Here is a 24803-nt window from a genome sequence, read left to right on the forward strand (position 1 = left end):
GATCGTCCTGTCCAAGGTTATCAAATTACTAATTTTTCTGCCGCCTAAGGTGAACCAAAGGATCAAAAGAAAAGCCTAGAGGGAGGAAATGTATGTATATGTATAGCTGATTCACTTCTTTGTATAGCAGAAATTAACACCACATTGTAAAGCAATTCAACTCCAATTAAAAAAAGAGAAAAGTCTATTTTCTTAGTCTTTACATTATTTATAACATCCCTCTTCCTCATCCTCCCCTCACCCCAACTTGTTATCCTTTATTTCTGGAATGGAATTAAATAATGGATACTCTATCATAGGCATAACCTATTTTCATAAGGTTGAAGTAACCTCTTTAACAAGTATTTCATTAGGGAGAATAAAAAAAGGTAGACTGAGAAATTTCAGTAAAAGTTTGTTATATAATTTTAAATGCTTTAGAATAACGTCACAATATCCTGCTTAAAAAAAGATCGGTCCTTTGTGAAAGATGTTATTAGTGAAATCCTTGAAGCAAGTGGTGGAAAATGGCTTTTTCATTACTTCAAAGGCAATATTAAAGGACCATGAAATTCAAAGCTCCTGGTTTTATCACAGACATTTTTATGTCAGGATTTAAACATTTTCCCACTCAACATTCTTCTAACAGCTATAGTTTTACAGGAAAGAATTGTTATAATTGGCTTGGATCATATTATGATTATTAAATGATAGACATCAATTAAACTGATATTTAAATTAAAGATATTCATATCAGATAAGAGGAAAGTATGATTATAATTAAATGCGTAAAATGTGTAATCTGCTTTGGGAGTACACTTGAAACCATGTGATTATTTGTTGGAATATAAACTATCACAAAAATTCTTCTGCCTATTTCTACCTTGCTCACTGTCACTAAGCATGAATAAAACGTTTCATACATATTTTCCTTAATCTTAATATGATTATGGGGGTGCTTTATGTAGATGATCATGTTGAGGCTGTATCATTGAGGAATAAAAAGAAGTTGGAAATGATAACCCAGGATCACTCTTGTGAATGCAGAGTTGTCAATGCACTTGAATTCCCCAGAGTTAACCTTTTGGTTCCTGGGATTTTGACATGTGTTATTATTATAGCATTAGCAGTAATATAACAATACAATTATCATTGCTTGCTAAGGATTTAGGGACTTAGCAGTTGTGCATATAAACTGCTTTTATGGATATTAAAAAATATAAAACCTGTTAAATAGCAACATTTGTAAGTTTAAAGTATTATCTTCTTACCTACTGGGGATCAAGGAAGCTCAAAGAAATCAGATTCAACAGATGTCAATATTAATACTTTCTTAAACAAAAATACTAAGACCACAAAGGGATTATTTCATCATGTTCATACATCTTTTCACTTGGAAATTCTTGAATATAAGAGAGTTCTTTATTTACATGTGTCTGTGTGTCTGTTCATCCACATCTAAAATATGAGCAGATGCCAATTTTTTTTCTACTTTTGTAATGTAGTTCTTACTGGCTGCCTCCCCAAGTACTGACACAGCCAAGCACTGTCTATGAGGGCTGACCCTCCTCTAGCTCTATATGGTGAGAAGCCAATGGCTTCTTCCCATCCTTCATACCATGGTTGCTGCCCAGAGGAGATTTTGTGATCTAACTTTATCCAATTAGAGTGAAACTTTGGATTTTAATAAGAAAGAAATTTACCCAACACCCCACCAATCTCATTGCACATGATCTGAAGAGAAAAGTATGTATGCTGAATTCTAGCTGCAGCCACCTTATCCAGAGAACCCAACCTGAGGATGAAGCTAGCCCATAAAAGATGGAGGAGCAGGAAAAATCTGTGGAAATGAAACTGAACCTCTAACTCATCTGTACCCCAAAGCCCACCTCTTCAGTTACATGAGCCAATTAATTCCCCAAATTAATTCCCTTTATGATTTAAGCCAGATTATAATGATGTTTTGTTATTTATTTGTAACCAAAAGCATCCTACCAGATACCAGATTTGGTGCTAAAGGTAGTGTTTTGCTCATCACAGATCCCAAGATATTGAACTAACTGCATCGAGGTAAGCAGAACAATAGTTGGAAGTTGACACATCATATTATGTAGTCACAAAATGACTCATTAAATAATTGCCTACTGTATCTTACCGTAGATTTCAAGTGCTAGCCAAGATTCACTAAAGTCCTTCAAGAGAGAGACAGATTGACCTGAAACAAACTGATCTGAAAGAAAAGAAAAAAGGTAATGTGACTTTTCTAAGAGAAGCCCGTTCTGCAAGTGACTCTCCTTCCTAAATCAGATTGATAAATGTGACCAACTGGTTTAACAGCCAGTCACCTTCTCTCTTGTTTTACCTGTCAAATGAAATATCTAAACATATTTAACAATAAGACACGTGACAGAATCAAATTTTAGAGAGAAGTCCAGAGAGGTGACCTAGCAAAACTGTCACGTTAAACCTAAAGAAACTGAAGTCTGGCAAGGTCATGTGATTTATTCCAAGCCTCTTGACTACTTAGTGGCATGGCCAGTGCTTGAAGTCAGTGCTTTTTTGGTGCCATAGGCAACTTGTCTGTTGCTGCACCTAACTATATGTTTCAAGCATCTTATTCAAATTGAGTTTTCTCTATTTAAAAACAAATTCTTTACTCTTCTTGTAAGCAGAAGGGTGTCCCAATAGCTGAATTGTTAAAACTGAATACTGTCTATATGAATATGAGAAAAGTGAATTAAATGACTCTTAGACATATGAATCATGGAGTTAATTCCTGAGCCACGGAAAAGACTAGAACAGGAAGAAATGTGACTCAAGAAGATAAAGGTCATAGACTGTGTTCTTAATTTATTCTGAAAACATAGTGAAAGTGAAAGTGAACTCGCTCAGTCGTGTCCGACTCTTTGCGACCCCGTGGGCTGTAGCCCACCAGGCTCCTCTGTAGATTCTCAGTAAATATTTGTTTAATAAAGTAAGGTTTATAAAAGCAAAGGGAAGGGTGGTTCTAGTGTCAGTGGTAGAGAAGAGATAAGCACATCTGAATTAAATTGAAACAGAGAAAATGGAGCTTATGTGGAAGAAGGAATTTGTTACCTTCTCACTCTTCTTGGATCTAGAACTCAGAAAGCTGAACAAACTTAGGTTTGTTCTAAGTGTACGTCTGGCATAAGGAGATCGATATTTCCGATATTTACTGTGTTTGTGTGTGTGTGTTTGTGTGTAGTCATTATTCTACAATTTTAATGAGTTCTAGATAAATGTCTGAGTTGAGCCACAAGGCGTTAAGGAAGGTACGACAGTACTACTGGCCTCTCCTGCCAGTTTCAGATGAAATGCAGTTTCACACCCTGAAATTCAGGAGAAAGATGGCAAGAGTAATGAAGGAGATCAGGGCACTGGTAAATTTTGGAACTAACAGTTGGGACCATGGTTTCTTCTGCGCTTGGTCTTCACCACATAGAGAGTATCTCTCTACTGTCATCTTAAAGGCCTTGGATTGTGTTCTATTAATAAATTTACTGATTTTCCTTACAAAAACCTGGATATATTTTTATTTAAAATAAATGAGATAATGCTTTAGACACTCCAGGAGTTTAGCACAGATATTTAGAAAGTACTTTACAGTAATCTCAAAGACTTTGCCAATCAAATTTGTGTAGGCTTGGATATAGTTTCTATCCTGTCTCAAGAAAAGATAATCCAAAGCATGTCTTTTCATGGAGGATAATCTGAGGAAACCTCTGATGTAAAAAGAAAGAGAGAGAGAAATATTTATACATGTATATGGATTATTAAAGGTTAAATAGATAGGAGCTTTAAATGAAATTCCAGAAATGTCAGCATTTTTTTTTAATGTGCTAAAGCTCAAAAACTAAGAAAATAAAATTGCATTGATAGCATTCTAAAATTCTCTCTACAGTCCTGCCCACATACTAAAAGGGAAAAAAAAGAAGGTCAAGAGGAATTGAGGAAGCTTGTCGTGAAATTAAGCTTTGTTAAATCACCAATTATATTCTAGGTACCTTCTTACCTGATTTCAATCTTCTCTCACTGTAATCTTCAGAACTACTTCCTAAGTAGTATCTTACATATGAAAGAAAGCCATCCTATTGTAAAGTAAAATAACTTCCACAAGGTAGTAAAAATGGATTAAAAACTATGTTGTGTTTAGTTGCTCAGTCATGTCCGACTCTTTGCCGCCCCGTGAACTGTAGCCCACCAGGCTTCTCTGTCCATGTGGATTCTCCAGACAAGAATACTGGAGAGGGTCATGTCCACCTCTCCGGGATCTTCCCAACCCAGGTATCAAACCCAGGTCTCCCACATTGTAGGCAGATTCTTTACCATCTGATCTACCATGGAAGGCCATAAACCATGTTGGTCAAGTCCAAAGTTACAGGAAAAATGAATAAGCAGTGTTAACAAATCAGAAAATTCAATGAATAATGAAATATCATTAAACTTTTTATAAAGGTGATTGTTATTTAAAGGAAAATAAAATCTAACTTTTGCATTGTGTAACTTACTTAGAGGTGAAGATGATGCCTCGAAAGCAAAGTACCTAATATATGATTATTGAAGCCAAAAGGGCTGATGGTTTGCTATAGGATTAACCATCAAGTATTGTTGTTTTGTTTTGTTTTTCATTTTTGGCTTCACTGCAGGATTTTAGTTCCCTGACCAAGGATCCTAACCCGCAACCTCAGTAGTGAAAGCTCAGAGTTCTAACCACTGGACCGCCAGGGAACTCCCAACCACCAAGTGTTGTTAGGGAAATGGATGTACCTAAAGATGTCAGATATTTGGGAGCTGGGGCCAAGATCTGGTATTCATGGAGTAGACTCTTTAAATTGACAAAATGTGCTCTTGAAAGTTGATTAAGGTGAAGTTCTCTTTGTCAACTCCATTTTTCCATTGACTCTTTTTTGAAATATATTCAGTTAATCAAATGGGCTTCCCTGGTCCTCAGAGGTTAAAGCGTCTGCCTCCAATGTGGGAGACCCGGGTTCGATCCCTGGGTCAGGAAGATCCCCTGGAGAAGGAAATGGTAACCCACTCCAGTATTCTTGCCTGGAGAATCCCATGGATGGAGAAACCTGGTAGGCTACAGTCCATGGGGTCGCAAAGAGTCAGACACGACTGAGTGACTTCACTTTCTTTCTTTCACTTTAATCAAATATTTGTTGAGTGTTCATTCAAGACAAATTTTTCATTAGATTTTACAAAATGAAGATAGATAAGAACAACGACAATCAGATTAACAACATGAAGAGAAGAGACCTGGCTTTATTTGGTGGCAGAGAATCATTTTAATCTTTCACAGCCATTTCTAGTTCTTCTTTCTAAACTACACAGACTCAGTCCTTAACTCGTCATCTCTCTTCCTGTTCCCCATCTCAAGTCACTTAGATTTAACACCAAGCAGAGCCTGTTCACTGTCAGAGGTAAAGTAGGAGAAAGTCAAGATGCTAAGACTATTTGTTAACTTACTATGTATCAGGAAATGACCTAAGGTTTTAAGATGTATCAGTTGGCTATACCCTAATAAACAGACCCATGGGTGGGTATTTTCATTATTTCTCGTCTATCTATGAAGAAACTAAGATAGTACAATGTTCTTAGGAAAGAACAGAGATATTCTGAATGATACGAGAGTTAATGATACAAAGACAAGTGGGGTAAAGCTGGAGGTTAATTTTTAGATAGAAAGGAGAAATTGAAAGGACAATCTTATCTTCTCCATAAAATAGGTAAAGGTGATAAAAGGAAAGTAAAAACAATGTTACTAGAGCTTGGCACTCAGATATTAGACACTTTATGTAAAACTTTTACTTGCTTCCAGGAAGGTAACGTTACTCCCAGTTAAAAATGAATAAATAAATCTGGAGATTAGAGAAGTGGAGTTGCTTGTGAATGGCCACAGAGTCTAGGAACTCAGCACTGCTGCCAGATCTTGGTTCTTTCCCCTGTGCCCTGTTACCTCTCAGTTCTCAAGTTGGTGGGAATGAACTTGGGAAATTAAGAAGAGCACAAGATTGGATGGTCACTGAGGATTATAGCCAGACAGAAGTAAACAAAGAGTTGCCCAGCCAGTCTGAGGGTTTGGCACTGCAAAGTGTGATATTAAAATGGAGTCAATGTGGGTGATTAATTGACTCTGGATAGGAAAGCATTGCGCACAGCATGCAGTTTGGAGCTTCTAGCGATGTAGAGGTAAGTAGACTGGTCCAACAGATGCTTATAACACTGGTGTGCACAAACACCTAGAATACAAGGCAAAAAATTATATATGATACAATTATATATGAAATATATGCTGTATTTCATTTACTCTGATTCAAAAATTTCACACTTTAACACTTCAAAATTGGGATGTATCTTAAAATGGATGGCATCTTCCTTTGCCCATGACTAAGTATTAATAGCTACCATGACTTAGTTGTGACTGTCTGCACATTCTTCAACTTGGTCACGGGTGTTCATGTTGCCTTCACTTCAGTTAGGTTGTGTTCATTGTGGATGCTACAGGTATTGATTTGCATATGCCACTTAAAGTGTCTTCTTAGAAAATACACTAAGATTTTGAATTGAAAAATTATCATACATGTAGAAGTATGGAAATAGTATGGGGATATATGATATGTTAATGAAGAACTGTGGTGTTGGAGAAGACTCTTGAGAGGCCCTTGGACAGTAAAGAATCAAGCCAGTCAATCCTAATGGAAATCAACCCTGAATATTCATTGAAAGGATTGATGCTGAAGCTGAAGCTATAATACTTTGGCCACCTGATGCGAAGAGCCAACTCATTAGAAAAGACCCTGAGCCGGAAAAGATTAAGGGCAAGAGGAGAAGGGAGTGATAGGATGAGAGGATTGGATGGCATCACTGACTCAATGGACATGAGTTTGAGTAAACTCTGGGAGATAGTGAAGGACAAGGGAAGCCTGGCATGCTGCAGTTCATGGGGTCACAGAATCGGACACGATTTAGTGACTGAACAACAACAATGAAGAAAATCTTTATATTGATAAAGTAAATCTGAACACAAGTTCATATTTTTCTGAAGCAGCAAGGCACGTGCTATACAGAACCTATGCTCACAAGTAGATGCCGCTAGTAGTGTTTTGTTACTGAGAGATCTGGAAAAGGATTGCCTAGCACAAATCAAGCAACTCAGGTAAAGGTATGAGAAATTGCCAGATGCCTAGGGCTAGTTATATTCCAGCTGTCTCTCACTAGTAACAAATCACTCCTCAAACTACATGGCTTAGAACAATAGTGATCATCTTCTTATCTGTTGCAGTCTCTGTGGGACAGGAATTCAGGCAGGCTTGCCTGGGTAGTTCTGGTTCAAGATCTCTCATGCATTCAGTGGAAGACTAGAGCTGTAATAGCAGAAAGCTGAAGCATGTGGAGGATAGTTGGATGTATTTCTCCCTTGTGTAGTCTCAGAGACTCTCCCTGTGCCTGTGATCTTTCTGCATGGGCTCCTTTGGGCTTTGAAGTGTCTTGGCATCTCCAGGGCAGTTGGACTGTTTCTTGGCAGCTGAGGACTTCAGGTGCGAGTGGTCCAATGGGCAAGGTGGAAGCTGAATCACCTTTCACAACCCAGATTCTGAAGCATCACTTCTGCTACAGCCTGATGGTGACAAGTGACTGCGGAACCTGCCCAGACTCAAGGGGCAAAGAATTAACTTTCTGTCTTGGTTGGGAAGCAGCAAGTTCCTACAAGAGCATATGGGCTGAGAGATATTGTTGCAGCCGTATTTGGAAAATACAGTCTGTCACAAGATGAAAGTAATGTCAACGCAACAAGAGGCTGGCATTACCGATTCATTCATTGTGCAGGACTTAGCATTAAAGCACTGAACTTTCCCTGAACTTCCTGCTGACTTTGAGCAGAAGTTATCTAACTTCCAGCAACATGTGATTCAATGGGGGGGGGGGGGGGAATGAATAATTAAACCCCTGGTGTTCCTGAAATAAGTTGTCACTGCTAAAGGTGTTAAAGTGGTCGAGATCCTATCTCCAGTTACATGTCTTCTGTCTAAATGATCTTGAAAAAGCTCATTAGATAAGTTAAAATAAGACTTCTAAGTGGTAAGAGAGCCCTATACCTGTACTCTATCTGGCAACATTTTTTTTTAAGTGGTTCATGAAATAATGGTATGTCTTACAATTCATGGCATCTTTTGCTTTGGTGAAGGACACTAATGCCTTGAAAGCATGAAACTGGCAGAAACTTCCTACTCTTGGCATAGTTGGAAGTTCTGGAGAGGTGGTTCTGGGAATTTTTAGACTTCAGAAGGTAGAAAAGAGACTTAAAGATGAAGCAGAAAGTGAAGGAGTATATTTGAAAAACACTTTCTAATCAAACCCCATCCCATCTACCCAGACTTCACACCATCACTCTATATGTAATTCCTAGTCTAATCAGTCTTTCCACTTGCTCTTGTGAGAATTCTGCCAATCCTTCATGAGTCCTTGCAGGTCCTGCCAACTCCATGTTAAGAAGTTTTTTTATTGGTTGCCACTGCAGACAGTGGGGGTAGACTGGCAAGGCATAACTTGGTTTAATCTGTTTTACGTGTTAGAATTTCTTATAAGATTGCTATGGATGAATGGGCTTACAGCTTAAAAATAAAAACAAAATGTGAGTCACTATAATATATTATACATCTGTATGCTCAGTCTTTGTACCATTAATTAGCTAACATCCATTCAAAGTTACTGAGCTCCAGTGGCACAGTGGTAATGAATCTCCCTGCAATGCAGGAGACATGGGTTCTATCCTTGGATTGGGAAGATCCTCTGGAGGAGGAAATGGCAACCCAATCCAGTATTCTTTCCTGCAAAATCCCATGGATTGTGGGTTACAATCCATGGGGTCACAAAGAGTCGGACACAGCTAAGCAACCGAACACACACACACATTCATTTAGATAACAGCAACCTATGAGCATCTTCTAGGAGTTAGGTGATGTGCAAGGCGTTGGCTATTCATGATAACACCTTGCCTCATGGAAGTTCTAATTGAGTTGGATTGGACTTACATTCATTTCTTTTGGACAGATATCTAGGAGTGGAATTGCTGTATTGTCTGGTAATTGTATGTTCAACTTTTGTTAATGTAGGTGTAACATTTTACATTCTCACTGGCACTGATGAGACTGTCAATTGCTCTGCATCCTCACCAAAACTTGGTATGCTTCAGTTCAGTTCAGTTCAGTTCAGTTGTGTCCGACTCTTTGCGACCCCATGAATCGCAGCATGCCAGGCCTCCCTGTCCATCACCAATTCCCTGAGTTCACTCAGACTCACGTCCATCGAGTCAGTGATGCCATCCAGCCATCTCATCCTGTGTCGTCCCCTTCTCCTCCTGCCCCCAATCCCTCCCAGCATCAGAGTCTTTTCCAATGAGTCAACTCTTCTAATCAGGTGTCCAAATTACTGAAGTTTCAGCTTTAGCATCTTAGTCTTTTTTAAAAGTCTAGCTATTTGAAGGATGTACATTAATATATCATGGCAGTTTTCATTTGTACTCCCTTGATAGTTAATGATATCGAGCATCTTTTCATGTGCTTTTTGCCTGTTCTTATATTTTTCTGGGCTCCAAAATCACTGCAGATGGTGACTGCAGCCATGAGATTAAAAGACGCTTACTCCTTGGAAGGAAAGTTATGACCAACCTAGACAGCATATTAAAAAGCAGAGACATTATTTTGCCAACAAAGGTCCATCTAGTCAAAGCTATGGTTTTTCCAGTGGTCATGTATGGATGTGAGAGTTGGATTATAAAGAAAGCTGAGCGCCAAAGAATTGATGCTTTTGAACTGTGGTGTTGGAGAAGACTCTTGAGAGTCCATTGGACTGCAAGGAGATCCAACCAGTCCATCCTAAAGGAGATCAGTCCTGGTTATTCATTGAAAGGACTGATGTTGAAGCTGAAACTCCAATACTTTGGCCACCTGATGCGAAGAGCTGACTCATTTGAAAAGACCCTGATGCTGGGAAAGATTGAGGAGGAGGAGAAGGGGACGACAGAGGATGAGCTGATTGGATGGCATCACTGACTCAACGGACATGGGTCTGGGTGGACTCCGGGAGTTGGTGGCGTGCTGCGATTCATGGGGTTGCAAAGAGTCAGACACGACTGAACGACTGAACTGAACTGATATCTTCTATTATGAAATGTCTTTTCAAATCTTGTATCATTTTAGTTGGAGTTTTTGTCTTCTTATTGAGCTGTAAACTTTTTAAATAACTTCTATTTACGAGTACTTTGTCAGATATATGTATTGTGAATATTTTCCCCATTCTGTGCTTTGCATTTTTCATTTTCTTAAGAGTATCTTTCAAAAAGCAAGCTTTTAAGTTTTGATTAAGTCCAACTTATCAAAGTTTTCTTTAATGGTTCATGCTTTTTGTGTCACAAGTGAAAATACTTGCTTATCTCAAGGTTGCAAAGATTTTATCTTATGATTTCTTCTAGAGCTTTGATAATTTTAGCTTTCAGATATAATGACCTTTCATATTTTATATATATATAATTATTTACTTCTTCATTTATTTTAATATGGCATGTGATGACAGTTGGGATTATTTTTTAAATTTTCTCATTTACTTTTCAGCTGTCACTGTGAAAGTTGCTCAGTCATGTCCAACTTTTTGCAACCCACGGACTATATAGTTCATGAAATTCTCCAGGCCAGAATACTAGAGTGGGTAAGCCTTTCCCTTCTCCAGAGGATCTTCCCCACCCAAGAATTGAACCCAGGTCTCCCATATTTCAGGCAGATTCTTTACAAGCTGAGCCATAAGGGAAGCCCAAGAATACTGGAGTGGATAGCCTCTCCCTTCTCTAGAGGATCTTCCCAACCCAGGAATTGAACTGGGATCTCTTGCATTGCAGGCAGATTCTTTACCAACTGAGATATCAGGAAAGCCCATCAGCTACTATTACTTCCTCCTATTATTGCTCTCCTACATTTTTATACCCTCTACCCTTTCTGACTTGTAGTTTTTACTGTTTTATAAAAGCTGGACCATCAAACTCACTGGAAGATGAACCAAAATCTACCAAAACTGTAGTAGCTGAGAAACAACTATTTTAAAGTGCATGGGTATTTCTGGCATCTATTTTGGCAACACATAAGCCTGGTTTTGCTGGCTTTAAGAGTCTTATGTATTTCTGGTGGTTGTATAATAGGATTTCTGGAGAAGTGACATGTTAGTTCCTCTATTATTTTATTTGAGTAAATTTTATGGTATGTAGTTTGTTAAACCCTAAACCATTTATTATATGATTTGTAATTATACTTGCTGTGCCTAGCGTAATGCCAGTCACTTAAAAGTACTTGGTAAATTAAATATGTTCTGGTGATTGACAGTAAATAGAAATGACAGTTCAGACTTACTATTTTCTAGAGCAGTGGACTTGTTCTTTTGGCTACTGTACATTTTAGATTATGCACTCTTTCCAATGTACCGTATATTTGGTCATTTACATATTATATGCATATATCAGTACCAAGTTTTTTATTTATAACATTAAAAAATAGAAATTTTAAAAATGAAATAAATCTAAATAAAACTTATATTTTCATTTTATACTCAAACCATATTATGATTTTGTTCTTGGAAACATAATATAGGATTTCTTATTTTCAAATTGGTTTCTGAAATTAAGTGCTACTGTGTGAATATTATAATAATAATCAACAGAGGGAACATGTTTACTAATAATAAGATTATTATATTTAAAATCCATAGAGTTAATAAAATTTCATATCAATTAATAATTTTTTGTAAAGATACAATGAATTGTTGACAGTAAAACTATTCTTTAAAACTGTAATACCATAATCAGTTTTGACCAACCTTCATTTGTTGCTTAAAAAATAGGCATTTCTGAATTGCTTTACTCAAAAATATCACAGAGCTGTGAAGAGGCTTTCTGTGCATTTCTATGAAAACATTTGGATACCCCCCCATACATCTGTATAATTCTCATATTTATGATCATTCATATTCAGAATGTACCCTCTAAATAAACCAGTGAAAATAAAATGATTACTTTTCCTCAAATGTTCAGCAGGCACTCTAAATTAGCCAGCTGCTCTCTTGTCATGGCTGAAAATGTGTAGTCTTTTTATAAAAAGTGACAATAAATACATCTATGGCACCAGACACTTTATATGCAAGTGGAAGTTCTATTGGTGCAATGACTTATGATTGGAGAAGAGCAGAAAGTGTGCAAAGAAAGAGAATCAATGAGAACAGTGCTTCACATGCCTTGCTCACAGAGAATAATTCATTTTAAGGAAGTGAAATCACCTTATTTTATGGCAAGGCACTAATCTCAAGGTCCATGTGTTAAGTTTTTTATTATTATTGAAGGTTCAGAAGTCATTTAAAAACATGACCTGTTAGAACAATTCAATGCACCAGGTCTATTTGCAAAAATCATGTTGTAAATCACGATTCATTATGTAATTGTGATCAGCATACAGTGTTAGAAATTCATTTCTCCTGGTGATATAGACCTTTCTGTGAGGTTCCTTTTATGCAGTGGAATAGTTTCCACACCATTTTTATTTATTCTTTTTTTTTTCCTTTACTCTACTTTGTTCTTCTATTTTCTTCTTTGCTCTAAATTACATTATCCATTTTTTGGCCTCTATTGTAATATAACTTGTGTCACCAGTACTGTAAGATATATAAGAGGTACAAAATTCCATAGTAAATAAAACCATTTTTATTTTCACTGAGACTGTGGACTTAGAGTCTCTCACAGATCATGAAATAATAAGCAAATGAATGCTTAGGTGATGGAGCTATGGGAAGTGGGGGGTCGCTGTAGTGATTTTCTTCCCTAGTCCCCTTGTTTAAGGGGCTTCCCTGGTAGCTCATTGGTTAATAACCCACCTGCCAGTGCTGGAGACATGGGTTCGGTCGCTGGATTGGGAAGATCCCCTGGAGAAGGAAATGGCAACCTACTCCAGTATTCTTGCCTGGGAAATTCCATAGACAGAGGAACCTGGCAAGACAGTTCATAATGTCCCAAAAGAGTCAGACACAATTTAGTGACTAGACAGTGGCCCTTTGTTTAAAGATGAGAAACTGAAACTCAGAGAGACCAAGAGACCTGGTCAGATAATAGAGAGGGACCATGCAGATTTGTTATATTCCCAGATTACAGCTTCCCCCTTCCATCTCCCTTTGTCATGAAAACCAACTGAATTGTACAATTAGCAGTCATCATCTTGACGGTTAAACTCTTTGTGACAATTGTCTTTTTCAGTGAGGATTCATTCCATTATTCTATGATATTCATTGAGCACCTACCGTACACCAGGATTCTCGAGGATATAGCAGTGAACATAGAAAAGAGTCCTGCCTTCATTGAGACAGAGTTCTAGTAGAGTGAGACAGATGATAAACAGCATAAATGAGCAGAATATGTAGAACGCAAGATGATACTAAGTGTTTTGAAGTCGAACAAATCAAGGAAAGGAAATTGAGGATAAGTTTATATTTTTGTGTCAAGGGGGATAGGATTGTACAATCGTGAGCAGTGCCGCCAGAAAAGATTTCACAGAAAAGGTGACATTTGAGTAAAGACCTTAGACAGTAGAGAGCTATGCAATCCACTTCCTTCAGGACTGTAGAAGAAAGCCAAGATTTTCCATACATCTCTCCTTCATCTTTCTCAAGGACAGTCATACCCAGTATCTGAGGATTAGTTCAGGAGCCCTGCAAATAACAAAATCTGCTGATGCTCAAGTATCTTGCAGAGAATGGCATAGTACAACTGGCGTCTGTGTCCATGGATGCAGAACTCGTGAATACAGAGGACCAACTGCAGTCAACCAGTTGAACATCTTGACATTAGAATTCTTTCTTTTACCCAAACAATTTGCAGCAATCAGAAGCATTTCCTTTATGTTGCACGTCTAAATGTGAATATAGCACTGTAACTCTGCCCATGAAAAATGTAGATAGATTTAGCCAGCATTTGGGAGCTGGGCAGGGAAAACTGGATTTGTGTCAGCAGAGCCAGAGCCTGCTTTTCTATTTATTCTCTGCCCATCAATTAGGCTTAGTCTACAGGGCTCAGATGAATCACAGCATGAGAGATCTCTACCACTTGGCAACATTTTATCCTGAGACCTGGAAAGCAGAGAACAGGAGAAAAGTCATTTGTTTACTTGAAAAAGAAGCAATTTTCTGATAAATGACCATACCCTTGAATATCTTTTGAAAGAAAAGAATTCTCAATAAGCTCAGTAGGTTTAACCATTAACTAACTTTTATTGTAAGTAGAAGAGAGCTAGCTTTTTGATTGCTGATTTTGCTGTTTTGCATGATGTCAAAAGAAGAAAAGATTTTTTTATTTAAAAAATTTTAAGAATCTCCATGTATCTACCGTACGCAAGCATAAACATGAGACATAGAACCAAAAATGCTGTATGTATAAATGCATAAACTACACATCTGCATCTAACTATAAATTTCCATTAGGGGCAGTCAGATTTCATTTATGCATATTAGTTACAAAAATTCTATGTCAGAGGAAAAATATCAGCGTCAAATACTCAAGGCTATCTTCATTTATTCATTCAATCATTTGCAAATGCTTATTCAATGTATATTGCGTGTCAGGCACTATACTGGACACAGTCTATGCAGTAAGTTCTAGAACCACCTTTCCTGTAGTTTGCATACTTCCGTAGTCTCAAAATCAGATGCTCGTTGGACAATGCCTTTCCAAATCTTTTTGTTTATTAGTGCATTATAAAATATAATGATATATGAACTGTCTGTAGTACCATCAATTTTTGGAGGGTGGAGAAAATGGTCAATTTGAATTAATGCAAATGTTAATTTAAAGGGTAGAGAACTACTCTACAATGTATTTATACATTATAATTATTCATTATACATTACAGTGTAAGTGTACTTCATTTTAGAATAGGCTATCTAAATAAACAAGTCAATTAGGATATTATTAAGTAATAAAATATTTCAAATTTTTAAATTTCTTGTAGACTCTTCATAATAGTATTATAGTACCAAAAGAGATATCAAATATGTTTTCAACCAGAGCATGGTTGTTTAGGGTTTGTTTAAAGAACATCAATAACTGGAGGCCTTCACTTATGGAAAGATGGGGTGGACATCCAGTTTATCAGAATTTGCATATTCTTGCTAAATCTACTAAAAACTCTAGGCATTATACATAAGACAAACATAAGAAGACTCTGAAAGGTGATAAGAAGAAGGCAGACCAGAAAGGGATCTTGAGACCTAAGAAACAACACAACAGTGAGTTTGCTGAATTTTCTTTTTCCTTTTTATATCCTAGATTTATTGTTCAATAAGGCGACAATATAAAAATGCCACAGGTGTGAGTAAAAACAGTCTCACCAAAATGCTAAATGATCGAGAAAGGGAAAAAAGACTTTTCGACTATTGTTGTTAGTAAATAATAACAAATAATTGTTTTATTCTACTTTGGGACCCAACAGAACCAGCTTGTACTCCTACTTGTCTTTTCTGAGACTAGGGAAGATGGGAACTGAGAACACAAGTCCACTGAAAGATCAAAACTTAATCATAAAATTATAGAAGACTTCTCCTCCCTCATCTTAGCATCACACTAACAGGGCTCCAGTATAACAGTGGTCTCCAGCTGAATGATCTGCAAGATGCAAAATATGAGAAGATAAAACTATCAGAACTGAAAGGAGAAATAGACACATCTACAGCTATAGATGGAAACTTTAACATGATTCTCTCAACAACTACAAGAAAAACTAGAAAGAAAATTACTGTAAAATTAAGAGTATGGAAGAACTCAACATTGCCATCAATCAAAGGGATCTAGTTGATATTTACAGGACATTCCACTCAACAATAACAGAACACTCATTCTTTTCAAGTATATACAGAAACTATACCAAAATACCATATCATGGCCATTAAACAAACCTCAGCAAGCTTACAAGAACTAAAATTATACAAAATGTTTTCTCTGACCATAGTGGAATAAAACTAGAAGGCAATAGCATAAACAAAGCAGGAAACCTTTAAACACTTGGAAACTAAACAGTACACATCTAAATAATCTATAGGTTAAAGGAAAAATCTGAAGGGAAATTCAAAAAAAAATCATTGAACTGAATGAAAATGAAATTAAAATATATCAAAATTTGTGGAAAGCAGCTAAAGCAGCACTAAGAGTCAAACTTTTAGCACTAAATGCACACATTACAAAGGAGGAAAATTTTCAAATTTATATGAATAAATTTGAGAATGCAGGGGAAAAAAAGGGCAAAATAAACTCAAGCAGGCAGAAGATAGGAAGTAAAAACCTGTTTTTGAAGTCCAGAAAACAGTGAAATTGAAAGCAGAGTGTGAGCAGAGAAAATCAACCAATAGTTGTTTGAAAAGATAAAATTGACAAAGACTGATAAGAAAAAAAGAGAGAGAAGGCACAAGTGACTAATATCAGGAATAAAAGTGTAGATATCACCACAAATACTCTTTTGTAAAAGTTTCCTGGGGTTATTGTAAGAATGTACCGCAGGCTGAGTGAAGCCTTGATCAACTATCTTACAGTGCTGGAGAGTAAGAAGTCCAAAAGCAGGGTTTGGGCAGTGTCGGTTCCTTCCAAGCGATTTGAGGAAAGCGTCTGTTTCAGGTGTCTCTGAGTGGCTTGTAGATGGCTGTCTTCTTATTTTCCTTCTGTGTTCACCTCTGTGTCCAAATTTCCCCTTTTCATAAAGACCCCAGTCCTATTGTTTTAGGGCCTGCCTACTGACGTCACCTTGATTATCTATATAAAGACCGTATCTCCAAGTAAGGTCGTATGTTAAGGTGCTGAGGTTTAGGACTTAAACATACAAGTTATTTTGGACAATTCAACCTTTAACACTGTGCAAATGACAAACTGATAACAGGAAAATGTTTCAGAGAACTCTATACACATAAAATTGACAATTTAGATAAAATAGGCCAGCTCTCTGAAAAACACCATCTACCACAATTTACCTAATGTAAAAAAAAAAAATTATTCAAATGCCCCACAACTATTTAGAAAATTGAATTTTTTTAAAGTCCAATTCTGCAGTCCAGACCCAGGTGTTTTAACAGGTAATTGCACCAAGCATCAATTCTATAAATCTCTTCCAGAAAATATAAAAGACCACTTCCACAATCATTTTATAAACCTAGTAAAATCTTGATACCAAGTAATAGAAACAGAAAAGTACAGACTAGTATTTCTCATGAGTATAGATGTAAAAATGCCTAACAAAACAGAACACAGCAATATAAAAATCATTGTACTCCATGAACAATTAGGGCTTAATCCAGAGATATAAGACCACTTCAATATAATCCACCATATTAGCAGGCCAAAGAAGAAAAATTGCACAAGATGAACTGACACCTAAAAAAAATAATAATTTGACAAAATTCAACATGCCTGTTATTTATTAGGAAAAAAAAAAACTCAGAAAAACCTGGAGTAGAAGGGAATTTCCTCAATTTCTTCAACTGAAAAAGTATCTTTAGAAAACTTAATAATAAAATTTCATTTAAGGGTGAAAAACAGAATATTTTTCTCCTGACATCAGGAATAAAGCAAGAGTATCGATTCATAGACACATAGATCAATGGATGAGAATTGAAAATCCAGAAACAGGACTCACAAATATGCCTGGCATATTTTGACAAAGATTCAAAAGCAATTCAATGCAGGAAGGATAGCTTTTACAAGTGGTACTGGGTATTTGGGCATCCATAGGAAACAAAGGTCCGTCTAGTCAAGGCTTGGTTTTTCCTGTGGTCATGTATGGATATGAGAGTTGGACTATGAAGAAAGCTGAGCGCCGAAGAATTGATGCTTTTGAACTATGGTGTTGGAGAAGATTCTTGAAAGTCCCTTGGACTTCAAGGAGATCCAACCAGTCCATTCTAAAGGAAATCAGTCCTGGGTGTTCTTTGGAAGGAATGATGCTAAAGCTGAAACTCCAGTACTTTGGCCACCTCATGCGAAGAGTTGACTCATTGGGAAAGACCCTGATGCTGGGAGGGATTGGGGGGCAGGAGGAAAAGGGGACAACAGAGGATGAGATGGCTGGATGGCATCATTGACTCGATGGACATGAGTCTGAGTGAACTCCAGGAGTTGGTGATGGACAAGGAGGCCTGGTGTGCTGCAATTCATGGGGTTGCAAAGAGTCAGACACGACTGAGTGACTGAACTGAACTGAACTGAGAAAACGAGAGAACCTAGATTTAAGACTCATTGTCATTGCTGTTGTTGTTGTTGTTTAATTGGTGAGTTGTGTCCAACTCTTTGAGACCCCATGAACCAGAGCATGACAGGCTTCCCTGTCCTTCACTAGCTCCAGGAGTTTGCTCAAACTCATGTCCATTGAGTTGGTGATACCATCCAACCATCTCATCCTCTGTTGCCCCCCTCTCTTCCTGCCTTTAGTTTTTCCCAGCATCAGGATTTTTTCCAATGAGTCATACCTTATAATACATTGACTCAAAAATGGATTAGAAACAAATGTAAAACTCTATAATTTTAAGAAAAAATGGCAGAAAATATCTTTGACATCTAGAACTAGGCAAAGAATTCTTATGCTGCTGCTGCTGCTGCTAAGTCGCTTTAGTCGTGTCCGACTCTGTGCGACCCCATAGATGGCAGCCCACCAGGTTCCTCTGTCCCTGGGATTCTCTGGGCAAGAACGCTGGAGTGGGTTGTCGTTTCCTTCTCCAATGCATGAAAGTGAAAAGTGAAAGTGAAGTCGCTCAGTCGTGCCCGACTCTTAGCGACCCCGTGGACTGCAGCCTACCAGGCTCCTCCGTCCATGGGATTTTCCAGGCAAGAGTACTGGAGTGGAATGCCATTGCCTTCTCCAAAGAATTCTTACATTTGATGTCAAAAGTACAATCTACAAAAGGGAAAATTGGGGAGACTGATGTCAGCAAAATGATGGGAAAGGAATTTCTAGCATTTTTTTCTTCTCAGAACCATCAATTTGAATAACTATCCATGCCTGAAAATACCTTCACAAAAACTAAGGATTCTATTAATAGCTGAGATTACAACATATGGGCATAGCACAGAAATAAGAAAAGACATGGAGAAGGTAACAATCGCATGTTGCCCTGTCACCCCTCATTAGGGAAATGCAAATGAAAACAATATTAAGATATCAGTACACATCTATGAGAATGGCTAACATCCACAATAGTGAAAACATCAAATACTGGCAAGAATGCAAAGAAATTACTTCACTCATAGACTGCTGGACTGAATGTGTACTATGCTATGCTTAGTCGCTCAGTATTGTCTGACTCTTTGCGACCCCACGGATCGTAGTCCTCCTCCAGAATCCATGGGATTCTCCAGGCAAGAATACTGGAGTGGGTTGCCATGCCTTTCTCCAGGGAATCTTCCCAACCCAAGGATCGAGCCCAGGTCTCCAGCATTGGAGGAGGATTCTTTACCATCTGAGCCATCAGGGAAGTCCAACATGTACAGCCACTATGAAAAATGGTTCAATGGTGTCTTCAAAATCTAAACATTCAGTTATCTTCTATCCATTAATTCCCCTCCTGGGCATTTATTCCAGAGAAATGAAAACTTCAGTTCAGTTCAGTTCAGTCATCAGTCGTGTCCAACTCTTTGTGACCCCATGAATCGCAGCACGCCAGGCCTCCCTGTCCATCACCATCTCCCAGAGTTCACTCAGACTCACGTCCATCGAGTCCGTGACACCATCCAGCCATCCCATCCTCGGTCGTCCCCTTCTCCTCCTGCTCCCAATCCCTCCCAGCATCAGAGTCTTTCCCAATGAGTCAACTCTTCGCATGAGGTGGCCAAAGTACTGGAGTTTCAGCTTCAGCATCATTCCCTCCAAAGAAATCCCAGGGTTGATCTCCTTCAGAATGGACTGGTTGGATCTCCTTGCAGTCCAAGGGACTCTCAAGAGTCTTCTCCAACACCACAGTTCAAAAGCATCAATTCTTCGGCGATCAGCCTTCTTCATAGTCCAACTCTCACATCCATACATGACCACAGGAAAAACCATAGCCTTGACTAGATGGACCTTAGTCGGCAAAGTAATGTCCCTGCTTTTGAATATGCTATCTAGGTTGGTCATAACTTTTCTTCCAAGGAATAAGTGTCTTTTAATTTCATGGCTGTAGTCACCATCTGTGGTGATTTTAGAGCCCCCAAAAATAAAGTCTGACACTGTTTCCACTGTTTCCCCATCTATTTCCCATGAAGTGATGGGACTGGAGGCCATGATCTTCGTTTTCTGAATGTTGAGCTTTAAGCCAACTTTTTCACTCTCCTCTTTCACTTATGTCCATAGAAAAATGTGTAGACGAATGATTTTAACAAGTTTATTTACAATAACAAAAAACTGAAAGTAAACAAATGTCCATCAAGAGGTGAATGGCTAAACTGGAGTACATTCATACCATAAACACTTCTTAAAAACAAAAAGCAATAAACTGTTGATATAAATGATAGCATGGGTGAATCACCAGAAAACTAGGCTGAATGAAAAAACTCAATCCTAAAGATTATATACTAAGTACTCTGTTTCCATGCATGTGCGTGCTAAGTCACTTCAGTGGTGTCAACTCTTTACGACCATATGGACCATAGCCTGCCAGGCTCCTCCGTCCATGGGATTCTCCTAGCAAAAATACTGGAGTGGGTTGCCATCCCTTCCTCCAGGGGATCTTCCTGACTCAGGGACTGAACCCACATCTCTTATGTCTCTTGCATTGGCAGGGGAGTTCTTTACCACTAGCACCACCTGGGAAACCCAGAATGAAGGTGTTAGTCGCTCAGTTGTATCTGACTCTGCTAATTTCAGGCAAGAATACTGTTTATATAACATTATTGAAATAGCAAAATGATAGAAATGGAGAAACATAATAGTATATTCCAGGAGTGATGGTGGGGTGAAGGTGAGAGGGAAGGTGTTTCACTGCTATGAAACACCATGGAGGGATCCTAATGGTGATAGAAATGTTCTGTGTCTTGTCTGCATCAATCAGTATCCAGATTGTGATATTATACTGCCTGTGGTTTTACAAGATGTTTCCACTGGGGCAACCTGGGTGAAGGATACACAGGATTTCTCTGGATTATTTCTCAGAAATGCATGTATGCTGCAATTATCTGCAAATTTAATTTTAATTTAAGAAACTCCACTGACTCCACTCAAAATACAGTGGCTTGTACTTGCATTGACCATTTAGATTTTCAATACAGTAAAGGTGAATTCAGTAGGAGACTGAATGGATTTTAAATTCTATAATTGCCTTCCTTAAAAAGAAATTGGTGAATTCACCAAAGAGACTTGCTAATGACTGCAGAGATTTATTCATATTATTGATTGGCTTATTAGTAAGCCACAGAAATAGCAGAAAATCAAAATAAACAGGTTCCAATTTTTTATCCCATAAAAAATGGTTTTTTTATTCCATAGTTGTAGTTTTCCTTAAATAAAAAATTGAAAGTTATCCCATGGTTCTTGCTGTTGCATGGAATGATCTATTTCTCTATATGAGAATTGCCCAGTTAAAATGTGTGTCTCTTTTATAAAACTGTTTGAAGGTCCTCAACTCAGCAAACATTTAATGAGTTCCTGCTATCTGCAGGATGGCAGTTCTGGGCACTGCTATAGATGCTGGATTTTGGGAGGAGAACCAAGCAAAGCCCATGTCCATTAAGGACTGCAAAATAAGCCTGTGCTTGGTACAGCCCAAGAAAAAAATTCTTTCTGAATTATGTTGAATGGTTTGTTTCTTTTTATTTTCTTAATAGGAAAAAGGAATATGCGACTATGTGAGGATGACCTAGCAGTGAGAGCGCTTGGGGAATCTCCTCAATGCAAGTGTCTGGAAGCATCTTCTGTTTTCTTCTAGTGGATTCATTGTGTTTCAGTATATAAACTGCTTCCTGTTCACCTGAAAGAAGGGAGAGTGAGGTGTTCCTTTTTCCAGCCTTTATCTGTTCACAGTGTGCCTCCTTAGTTATTCCATAAAGTCCTGTGTTTTCATCACCCTGGGAGTGGAAGCAAAGCAATGGTGAATTCTATAGAAACAGAAGGAAAAGCTTATTACTCTACAGTGCTTCCTGCTTTCTTTAGAAAATAACTTACTGCTATGTCCTCTTCCTTTCTGCATGTATATATTGAGTTCCATATATCAAACTTCACCGATTCAGTGAACATGAACTTGGGCAAACTCCAGGAGATGGAGAAGGAGAGGAAAGCCTGGCATGCTGCAGTGCCTGGGGTTGCAAAAAGTCAGACATGATTTGGGGACTGAACAAAAACAACATATCAAGCTTCCTTCTGATCTCTTTTTATCTTTACCATGTATCCTTTCTTAGATTCTAAATCTAAACTAGATTTACTTTTTAAAGGCCATTTTGTGTGCATGTAAACATCAGAGAAACATTGTTTATTTTTTTGGCTGCATTGGGTCTTCCATGCAGTGAGTGGGCTTCCTCGCCCTGCAGCCATGTGGGGTCTTAGTTCCCTGGACCAAGGATCGAACCCATGTTCCTTGAATTGGAAGGCAGATTCTTAGCTACTGGACCACCAGGGAAGCCCCTAAACTAGATTTAGGTTTTAGATTCACTCTTGTTCTGCTGGTAACTATGATAGAAGATTGCTCAGCATACTTCAGACTTCATTTCTACTTATGACATATGGAGGAGAGAATCCGATTTCTCTAGGACTGTCCTGGGAACCTAAAGGAAACACAAAAGGGGGGGCAAAAAATAAGTGCAACCCCATCGTCTCAGCTCAGATTTTACAGGCTTGCATTTTGGATGAGAATGTTAGGTTAGCCGCCTCTCTTTGGGAATATTTTACTTTGAATTTTTACTAAAGGCGAATGCGAAGGATGCTGTATTCATTAAGACTGCTTAAGTGATTTCTGCGACCTGGAATTGGATGAGATGTCTGATTATGAATAAGAATTCGCTGCAGAGTGTTGTACAAAGGGTAATGAGGTGCAGGTGGGCCACTGAAATCCACTGACAGGGCTGAGGAAAGAGCGGTTGACAGACGCATCTGTGTACGGCGCAGAATTTAAGTTTTTCCCTAGATCCGTGATACAGCTTTCACAGAAGGTTTTTCTTCATCTGTAATGAAAGTATGTTGATCGTCCAACGCTGCCAATACCTGCCTGACCACAGACAACGGAAAGCAGAGGGCATCCCTGGCTGTCCACGTGTACTTGTGAGGTCTACCTCTGATCCTTCTGAGAGTAACTCGCGTGTACTCATCCTTCAAGCAGGATCCCCTTTGACTGCGTGGAGGCAGTAGACAAAACTCTCTCCCAGTGGGACCGGGGGAGGCAACCCCTCCTGTCTGTAATTTTCCCCTCCAGCCAGGCATCCCTTTGTAGGTTCCATCCTTAACCTCAGTACTAATTCTCTAGGTCTTTATCTGAACTACTTTTAAATTTAATTTAAGCAACTATTTGCTCCACTAATCCATGCAGCCCATTAGCACATGGTGTGACTTTACTGTACAATATTTCAAATGAAGTGAAACTTCAAAGCCGCTTGATAGGTATGGGAAAAGGGGGGCCTGATATAGCCAGAAGGAAGTAATAATCTCCCAAGGATCTCAGCAGGAGAGCTAAACTTAGCAGCAGACTCTACTTTCCATTTAACTTTAAATGTATCGCTACTTGGAGCAACTTGGGATCCTCCTTTGTGTTGCAGATAAAGCCTGAGGAATGACGAGGAGAATGGATAGGTACTTGGTCAGAATGAACATTTCTCATCATCCCAAATTCTCTTTCCCTGCCCCAGTTACCAAGGAAATAAAATTCCCGATGTTTTGCTTACAAATGTATATCCTTTACCTTGAAGCAGGAGTTCTGTGCGCCAGGAGGAAAGCGGTGGGTGGGAGGTCAAAAGCAGCTATACCTGGAGTTGATGGAGGATCTTGAATCTGGCTTCAGGGTATCATCAAGGGTCAGAGGGAACAAGATCGTGTTACTCCTTTGCCTTGTTGGAACTAGAATGGACAAAAGATGGATGCATTTCTCTACATGGACTTTCACTCCCGATTACAAAGTGGGCTAGACAGAAGCAGGTGTTTCCAGGCAAACTGGAAGTAGATGAGGGTGGGTCAGGCTTCTGCAGCTTACCTTCTGCTCTCAAAGCCCTCACAATCACTGCGTTTAATTGCAAGGTCCACTTTTCTCCATTTACATTTCATATTATCTGACAGCAAGGGTCTTTCTCAAATGTGAACACAGCCCCTACAATGTAGTATAGAGGGTACAGAGTTAAAACATCCGAGTCTACATGAAAGGGGAAAAAGTTTTGTTCCAAAACCTCCATCTGAGATTAGATCATCGCTTGTCTAGAAATTAATGTCTTTTGACCCGAGTCATGAACTTATTTAACTTCCCATTTTTGGTAAAACATTAATTCAGCAAGAATTTATCATACTAGGGCCTCCCTGGAAAGAAATTATAGTACTTTGGGGGGAAACACGTCAAAGCTTCGCAGAAACAAACTTGAAAATATAGAAAACAATACTAAATAATGAATAGTGAAATGTAGAAAAGGAGTTCACTCATGTACAAAAAAAAAAAATTGGTTGAGGTATTGTGTCCTGGGGTCTGGAATTCTGGAGTGTATAATTAAGAAGAGAAATTTATGCTTAAAAAAAAAAAAAAAAAAACAGAAACAAAACTCGCATCTCTCTTAGAGACCTAACTCAGGGTCATTTTAGGTGTTG

General features: G+C 38.3%; 1 protein-coding gene across 1 annotated transcript in view; it reads left to right on the forward strand.

Annotated features, from left to right (window-relative positions):
- SAMD5 (sterile alpha motif domain containing 5) overlaps positions 1 to 24803 on the forward strand; it is a 708715-nt gene that overhangs the window by 507516 nt on the left and 176396 nt on the right. The gene's annotated exons all lie outside the window — the stretch shown is intronic.

This window comes from Ovis canadensis, chromosome 8, assembly GCF_042477335.2.
Source record: "Ovis canadensis isolate MfBH-ARS-UI-01 breed Bighorn chromosome 8, ARS-UI_OviCan_v2, whole genome shotgun sequence".
Classification (NCBI taxonomy): domain Eukaryota; kingdom Metazoa; phylum Chordata; class Mammalia; order Artiodactyla; family Bovidae; genus Ovis; species Ovis canadensis.